Consider the following 8,246-nt stretch of genomic DNA (forward strand, 5'->3'; position numbering starts at 1 on the left):
TTTGCCAAAGTGCCTTTCTGACGGCCTCGTCTCTCACAGTCACCTGGGCAGATGGGCAGAGCGCGCCTCTCAAGTCACAGGTGGGGAAACCGAGGCTGAGTGGGGAGGGGTCTGCCTGAGGTCACAGGCTGGGAGTCGTTATGATCACTGGGGCTGCAGAGGGACCGTGTCTTCTGTATGAAGGCCTCACCTCCTGCCCACGTCTACCCCCTTTGTAGCTCCCTCGCCCTAGAATGTCCTGTGCTTTATAGATCACATTTTAGTCCAGGCCCCTCCATGGGGGGCATTCTGAGAAGGATGCCAGGGAGCAGAGAAACAGGGAGCAAAGCTAGAGAGCCCACAGGGCCAAGAACCCAAGAGTCAGGGACAAATGGACCCTACACACACACACACACACACACACACACACACACACACACACAAATACACACACATACACACACACTTTTTGATTGGTTTGTTTAAAACAAGAAGTATGTGGTAAATGACTTGTTCCAAACTTTGATATTCAGGGCCTCCCGAGGGCACTGTCTGGGCTGGCGAATAGTGAACCATTTGGCGAAGAGGCCCACTCAGAGGTGCCGTCCGATGGCCCAAGGACAGGATCCTCCCCGCAATACAGTGCAATATCCCACATGTAAATATGTTCATTCAGTCCTCCCAGTGTTTAAAATCTCTCTCTCTCCCTCCCTGCCCCCCTCTTTCCCCCCCTCCTCTCTCTCTCTCTCTCTCTCTCTCTCTTTCTCTCACACACACATATAACAGATTTCTATTTTCTTTTGAAAAAAAATTCAGAATCTGGGTCCACTGGAGGCAGCTATGGAGTGGCTGCCCCTTTCGATAGAACATATGCCCTGTTTGCCACAGTCCTCACTTCTCCCTATTGTCTGCCCTTCACTATTCCATCTACCTTGCCTGCCTGCGTAGGCATTTAGATTTGAGACGCTAGTGCAGATGTATAAGCCCAATTGCAGGGCTTGGTTCTGGGGAGTGCAGTACGCTGGTCAAGGCAACCGTGACCTGCCTTGAAAGTGTCCAAACTGCATCAGCTCTGGCACTCTCTGCTCCCCTCAGAACTCCCAGGGCTTCTTTTTCAGACTCAGATGCTTTCTGTTCCCTGCTGCTTCCAGATCTCTCGGCATGGGGTGCTATCTCGAGGATGTGAGGTGTCTCACCATCCAGGCTGACAGAATTACTCGCCAAGACAGCACGGCGGGTGGCCTGTGTGGAGCAGGCGCTCAGGGAAGCATGAAGGGCGCGGGCTTGGTCCCCTTTGCTCTCCCAGGATGCCTGGCTCCTAAGGCAGGACTCCGGGGTGCAGGGAGAGGCAACATTAAGCTGCGTATCCAGATCGAGGTGCCGACAGCCTCACTGATCCCAGCACAGGGGAGGCCTGACAGCAGGTCCCTCCTCTCTCCTCGGGAGGAAGGCTGGCAGCCACTCTCCCCTCTGCTCCATGCATGGAACATGGACAAGTCGGAGGGGCATTTAAGAAACACCCGGTCATGGAGCAAATAGAGAGCACACAGCTACTGGAAAGGGGTTCAGCAGCTCGACAAGAAGGCCTGAGCACAGGCCTTCTCCCTCCTCACTGCGCCCTCTTTCTTGATCTGCCCTGGTTCTCGCCCCTGAGACATGATGACAATCATGAGTCATCTCGGGAGACCACGGTCTGTGTGCAGCCCGGTGCCACGCACTCTCCATAGCCCTTTCTGTGCCGTATTTCCTCTCACCCGCATGTCCTCATTTTGCCGATGAGGAAACTGAGGGTCAGGGTGGCCCCCCAGCAGTAAGTGAAGCTCCAGCCACTCGACTCCACAGCTCATCTCTGACCCACTACGTACTATCCGTATTCTCTCCTCCTGGCCGATGGAAGGGGTTCCCGTCCCTGGGGAGGGGCACTCTTGCCTGGCTCTGGAATGCACTGGGCGCGCCTCAGGTGGACGGGGTCTGGCTGGGTCTGAAAAACGCTGCTGGCCTCTGGGTTGTGTAGAGGCACCTTAGGAAGGACTTGGCACCAAGCTGGCAGACGGGCTGCTCAGCACACGGCCGTGCACGGAGGGGCCGGTCTTCACTGATGGTTCGCCCCTGCACCACGCAGGGCTGCGGCTTTTAGGGACCACTGGCTACATGCTGATTTGGGGGGTGGTGTGCTTGTCTGTGCTCCCCTCTCCTGAGCTCTCAGTCTCCTCTGGGCAGGCCAGGGGACAACGATGAAGCAGAGACGATGGCCACCCTCATGAAAGAAGGGGCGCTCCAGCTTGCCGTGGTCAAGAGGCTGCTGGTATGTGAGCTCAGAACTTGGACGCCCCAACTGGCTCCCAGCTTGATGGACTTACAGTTGGAACCAGAGAGTCAGGGGGCTGGGGTCATGTCGTGTTCATAACTATTTCCCCAGAAGCAGATCCAACCGTGCTGTGGGGACACCTGCTCCCAGACCCAGCACCCAAGGGAACCTCAAAGTCATATAAACAAAAGGGAAGGCGTACTGCAAGGATCAGGCCAGGTGAGCATCTGTGGTCACAGGACCTAACAGGTAATAAGTTCTATGTGTGGCCAGGCACTCGCCACGCCCCTGTCCAATATTAACTCCCGGAAGCTCCCCACAGACCTACGAAGTAAGTGTTCTCTCCACCTGACAGAGGGCACCCCTGGGACTCAGAGAGCGCAAGTGCCTTCGCCCAAAATTGCACAATTAGCAACCAGGAGATTGAGAGCTGGATCTATGTCACCTAAGCCCACAGACTTTACTCCTGGCCACCGTGCCCCCGACGCTCAGCCCACTCCCACTAAGGGACCGGGAATCCCCGAGGGCCTCCGGGAGGCAGGGGCCTCATCCTCCCAGCCACTCCCAGCCACTTAGTAATGAGTCCATCACAGAACCAAACCAAAAGAGCCGGGCTTCGCAGAGGAGATGAAGGCGAAGGGCGCCACCTCCTAAATTCACTTCCCAGGGTAGCTCTGCCGGCACCCGCCGCCCCTTCTCGGAGCACTTTCAGCGTCCACATATGTTCCGTGTCAAGAGGGATTAGCGCTCAGCCCATCGACTAACCAACACAACATGCTGCGGAGAGATAATCCTTTCCAGGAGCTGCGCCTGCAGGCAAAGCCAGGCAGGAACCAGGAGCCACTGGGGACCAGGGCGTGGAGCTGGGTGGCGTGGACCAGCCCGTCCTGCTGAGGAGGGCTCTGGCCTCCGGGCCCCCCGGCCTCCTGTCCTCCCGCGGGGGGATGGGCCTGGCCGGGCAGGAAAGCTCCCAGGAGCTCATCCCTCCACAGCTTGCACTTCACTCACTCAGGTCCAGGCGATACGGGGAGATGGACCAAGGAGGGGAGTGAGGTCCACCCTGATCAGCGAGAAGCACCCAACCCCCCCAATCTCCCAAAGAGGCCACTGGGCAGACCACTGAGGCCCCTTAGCGACTACCCTGGGCCGGATCTTTTCATTGCTAATCCCCCCGGGGCCCACAGCCTTGGCTGCTAGGCTGGGAAAACACAGACATCTGGGGTCAGGTTTAAGGATGACTTGCATTCAAATCACCGTGGCAACGCCAGCGGTCCACATGTGGCTTCAGTGGCCCAGAGCTATCTTTCCCGGGTGTTCATATCCTCATAGCTGCCGTGGGCCGCGGGAGACAGTGGCCTCTCTCCTCCTGGGATAGGGAGCTTGTGTGGAAATGCTGAGTGCAAACTCCAAACTCCGCAGTGCAGGGCCTTCTCTGAAAGCTGGTGCCAAGGAGGAGCGCAGCAGCCCCTCCCCGGAGAACAGGGAAGCCCCTCCAGGAAAGGGGGGCGAAGGGCGGGCCCAGGCTCCTACTAGGGCGGGCTTCACGGCGCCCCTGTTCCTAACTGAGGCTGAGGTGTCACTTGCTGCTTCACACACACTCAGATGCAGGTACACGGGAGGAAAGACGGCACCCACAACCGCAGGGCATGGAACACTTTCTAATAAAGGCTCTTTGTGGTTACACACAGACCTCTGTGTATCCCGGGCAGTATTCCGCACCATCACACATCGGCATAAATGGTTAGTGAGGGCACCCGTTAGGGGAGCTCCTCTGGACCCCTGATTAAGCTGCCGGATAGAGAGTCAAACCTCCCTCATTAATTTGTCTTCATCTTTAAAAAAATTTCTCTACAATTAACCTTCTGCCATCATGAATTTCTTTATCCATTAATTGTAGTGAAAGCCACTCTCCCGCCTTAGAACAAACATGCTCTCATCCTTCCCCTATGAAATATGGGGGATTTATTCTGACCTTTGGTAGCTTACTGAGGCCTGACCCGGGAGGAGCCTGGCGATGCCTGGCGCTGTGAGATCGAGGGACTCTGACCTGCCCAGAACCTCCTCTGCTCTGTGCATGGGTGGTCTGGGCCAAGTCATGCTACACGCTCACTAGAGGACACGGGGGAGTCCTCCTAGTCCAACAACGGCAAGGAGACTGTCCACATCTCTCCTGATAATGACGGCACCGCTGGCCACTGGTTGTCATGGTGACGCCGGATGCAGGGGAAATTGCAAATGCAACAATGCCATCGGGTGGCCTGTCTGAAAAACAGGATCTCCTTCAGCTCCACAGACTCAGGGGGGCCCTGGGAGCAGGGTGCACACAGCTGGGCTCTCCCAAGGCAACCAGCGGGAAGCTGAGATCCGGAGAGCCGGGTTGGGGAGCCCTCACCTGTTCTCAGGAGACCAAGGGACCTCCCCTGGTGCCATAGGCTTGTCCCTCCATCCCCCAACAGCAAGTGGGGGAGGGGAGAAGGGAACCTGCCTATCGATGGCTACCTGGTTACTAGTAAGTCCTTTAAGAGGAGTCCACCATTCACTCAGTGACCAAGCATGGAAGGTCCCAGACGTGAGTCTCCCCAAGGGCTTTCCTTAGGAAGCTCTGGTGCACAGAGGGAAGAACTCCTCCCTCCAGGATGAGTCAGAGAGCATGTCTGCCTCTACTGCTGGGAGCATCCTCAGCCTCTCCCTCTCCCCGTTTAAGGACCCGCAGCTCCTCGATCGCCATCTCCCAGGGCTCAGGGAGAGCATCGGTGGGGGGCGACCCCCAGCCAAAGCACGTTCCATGGAGACGAGGCATCCATCACAAGAGGAGCTGACCACAGCCCCTTCCTCCTTGGGCTGAGTCTGTGAGGATTCCTGTTCCGGGTTTCCCCAGGTAGTTCTGCGGACCTGCTGTGCCTGGGTCTGCAGCAGGAGTCTCTGGCGTGGATTCCGGAATCAGACTTACATGCTGACGATGGCCAGGTCACTCAACCCTCCAGTGCCTCAGTTTCCCCATCTGTAAAGTGGGCTTCCATCATTTCTGTAACCATGCGATGGGATGGTGCTCGTGACGTTCCCGGGCACAGGCCCCGGAGCACATTAAGCATTCAGTAAAAGCAAGCACATTTATTGGCGGCAGCGGCGATACCAGGGAAACAGCTGGCGAGGGAAAGTGAGCTGTAGGGAGTGACGTTTTGCTCGCTGCCCGGTAATTGGCATGTTGCTTGGCAAACTCTGAGATCCTCAAATGGTCTTGTCTGCCTTCCAAGAAAATCAAACAACAGGTGCCTGGCTTGTCTTAACTGATTCCAGCCCCAAGACAGTCTGGTTTGGTTTAAGACCTCCTGGAGCAGGCTTCACGTTGGATGTGGCCAGCGTTCCACAAGAGCGTCCACCTCCAGTGACGGCCGGCCCCAGGCGAGTGGCCTTTCTACGCACACCACGCAATCACTACATGGTGCTCTTTTCCCCGGGGGAGGGGAAGGGGGAGGGGTGGTCACAGAACAGCCTTCAGATGCCCATCAGAGGAGGAAGTGACCTCTTTTCTTGCTTGAGGGAGGACTGACCCTTGAGCTGCAAGGTGAGGGATTGGGGGGGGGGGGGGGCACTCCGCGGGTTGTGCACCCAGGATCACCAACTCCATGAAGTCCCAGGAGCCCAGGAGCCTCGGGGGCAGAGGGATGGAGAGGAGCTAGAGCACACCCCTGCTTCCGGCGAGGAAGAGATGGAGGGAGCCTGGGACAGGTCATGTCTCCGGTTGTCCAACTGCTCCCGTCCTTGGAGTTGGGGGCACCTGCCAGTGTCCTCTCCTTGGATTCTGAGATGTCTCAGGTCTCAGCAGTTTTGGAGGCAGTCTCCAAGCACACTCCTCGTTCAGATGGGCACCTGACTCCCTCCCCAGCCCCCTGCTTGAAGCTGACCGGCTGCCCCACACCCCCCAAATATAATGAGGGTCGTTGCTAATAACTGATGAACGTGCGTTTGTGCAATGAACGTCTGCAGGAACTGACGCTGGTCAGGATTAAGCACAGGGCGACATACCAGCTATTTTGGAAATGATGCAGGAAGGTGTGTGCGTCCCAGGCTGGCAAGTTTGGTGGGAAGGCTGAAACGTTTAGAGAATGGGGGAGGGGAGGGCAGGCAGGACAGCGATGACCACGCACCCACTTTCTTACTGGCAGCATCGGGACAGGTGCCCAAAGGGAAATAGCCAAGGTCACTCCATGGGGGAAGGCGTGGCTCTGTGATGCGTGGAGAGACAGAGAGAGGAGAAAAAACAAAAACCTCTCCCAAAGAGCCTGGGAGTCCAAGGAGAGGAAATTACCGACTGGCAGGGCATTCTAATCAGAGCCGTCTTATCAGAACGTCTCCCCGTCTAACGAGGAGAAAGCCAGTCTCCAGCGGGCTGAGCGCTAACTTAGATCTAATCAGGCCTGCTCAGCAGGCCAAACCCCGTGGCGGGGACCCTTGCTGGTCCTTTCTGCAAACAGCCGGCCTGAGCTGTGTCAATCTTAGTCGTGTGTGTGTGCGCGTGCGCACGTGTGCTTTTTCTTTTCTCCCAGCTACTCAGCTCCATCTGCTTGAAATCATGATGTGAAGCTGGAGTTGCCTGCTTGGCCCAAGCAAAGCCCTGCCAGTCTATTAACCCCTGACTGCTGCAGCTCCAAGCTGGGATACATTTCCTCTTTTAAAAACACACAGTTATCAAACCTTCGCCGTGTGCCATGTACTGTGCTCGGCTCCTGGACGCACGCTACGTTTCTCCTTCACACACGCAAGGGCATTTTCCTCCTCACACCAAACCCAGATTGTAAAAGGACATCGGAAAGGCTCCTGCCCCAGCCCATGGAACACCACATCCCCCCCATCCACCTCGAGGCCAATGCTATGGTTACTCTTCTTTCAAGGGAATAATCGCTACAGTCAACTGGCCTTATGGTGGCGGCCAGTTTCTTTGCCACAAGCAGAGAACACCATCTGTGAATCACCCAGCGCCCCGCAGGGCCCTGTCCTGTCCTTTTAACAAATGGCCTCCCAGGTCCTCAGAGGGCTGGGACCCCTGAATACGAACGTGCCCTGCAGCGAGGCGGACATGAGACAGAGCAGAGGGCGATGCAGAGAGAAGGCCAGCCTTCCCCTTGCTCTCAGCCTGCTGCTCTGATGGACGTGCTGGCTGGAAGCTGGCTGGCACCTCCTCGAGACATGACTCACACACTGTTGTCCGAGAGGAATCTGTCCAGGCTGAGCCTTAAAGGACACCGGGAGGCAGGGAGCAAAGATGTGAGGAGGGAAGGGCTGGAGGCACAGCCTCACTTCCTCTTACAGGAAGCGTCTTGGGCGCCACCCTGTGAGTCGGGCTGCCGCCCTCCCTCTCTCCATCCTCACTCCTGGCCTCTCACCCCCTGGAGACCCGCTGGACTCCCTGGTCTGCAACCTCATACTGCAGCTCCGCTTAGGAGGTCCCTCTCCCCTTCCTCACTGCCTGTGACTTGGAGGTGATTTTATTTTTTGAAAATATATTATTTTTGATTTTCAGAGAGGAAGGGAGAGGGAGAGAGAGAAACATCAATGATGAGAGAGGATCACTGATCGCCTGCCTCCTGCACACCCACTACTGGGGATTGAACCGGCAACCTGGGCATGTGTCCTTGCATGGTTCCCGGGAATGGAACCGTGACCTCCTGGTTCATAGGTCGACACTCAACCACCGAGCCATGCCAGCTGGGCAGAAAAGACACACAAATACACACACACACACACACACACACACACATACATACACACGAACACATTCACACACGCACATACTCATTTGAACTCAGATGCACACCTCGGTGAGCATACATCCCGTGCTAGTCAGAGGGCGGAGCCTTCTGAGCCACAGGGCCACGTGAGCTCCCTGCAGTTTCCACACCTTATGCTCTCCGTTGCTCACAGGATACTCGAGAGCAATTTCTGATCCCAGCAGGCATCA

The 8,246-nt window shown here is 56.7% G+C and overlaps 1 protein-coding gene across 1 annotated transcript in view; it reads right to left on the minus strand.

Moving 5' to 3' along the window:
* SLIT3 (slit guidance ligand 3) overlaps positions 1–8,246 on the minus strand; it is a 481,227-nt gene that overhangs the window by 59,636 nt on the left and 413,345 nt on the right.

The sequence above is a fragment of the Myotis lucifugus genome, unplaced genomic scaffold, assembly GCF_000147115.1.
Source record: "Myotis lucifugus unplaced genomic scaffold, Myoluc2.0 scaffold_394, whole genome shotgun sequence".
In the NCBI taxonomy this organism is placed as follows: Eukaryota; Metazoa; Chordata; class Mammalia; order Chiroptera; family Vespertilionidae; genus Myotis; species Myotis lucifugus.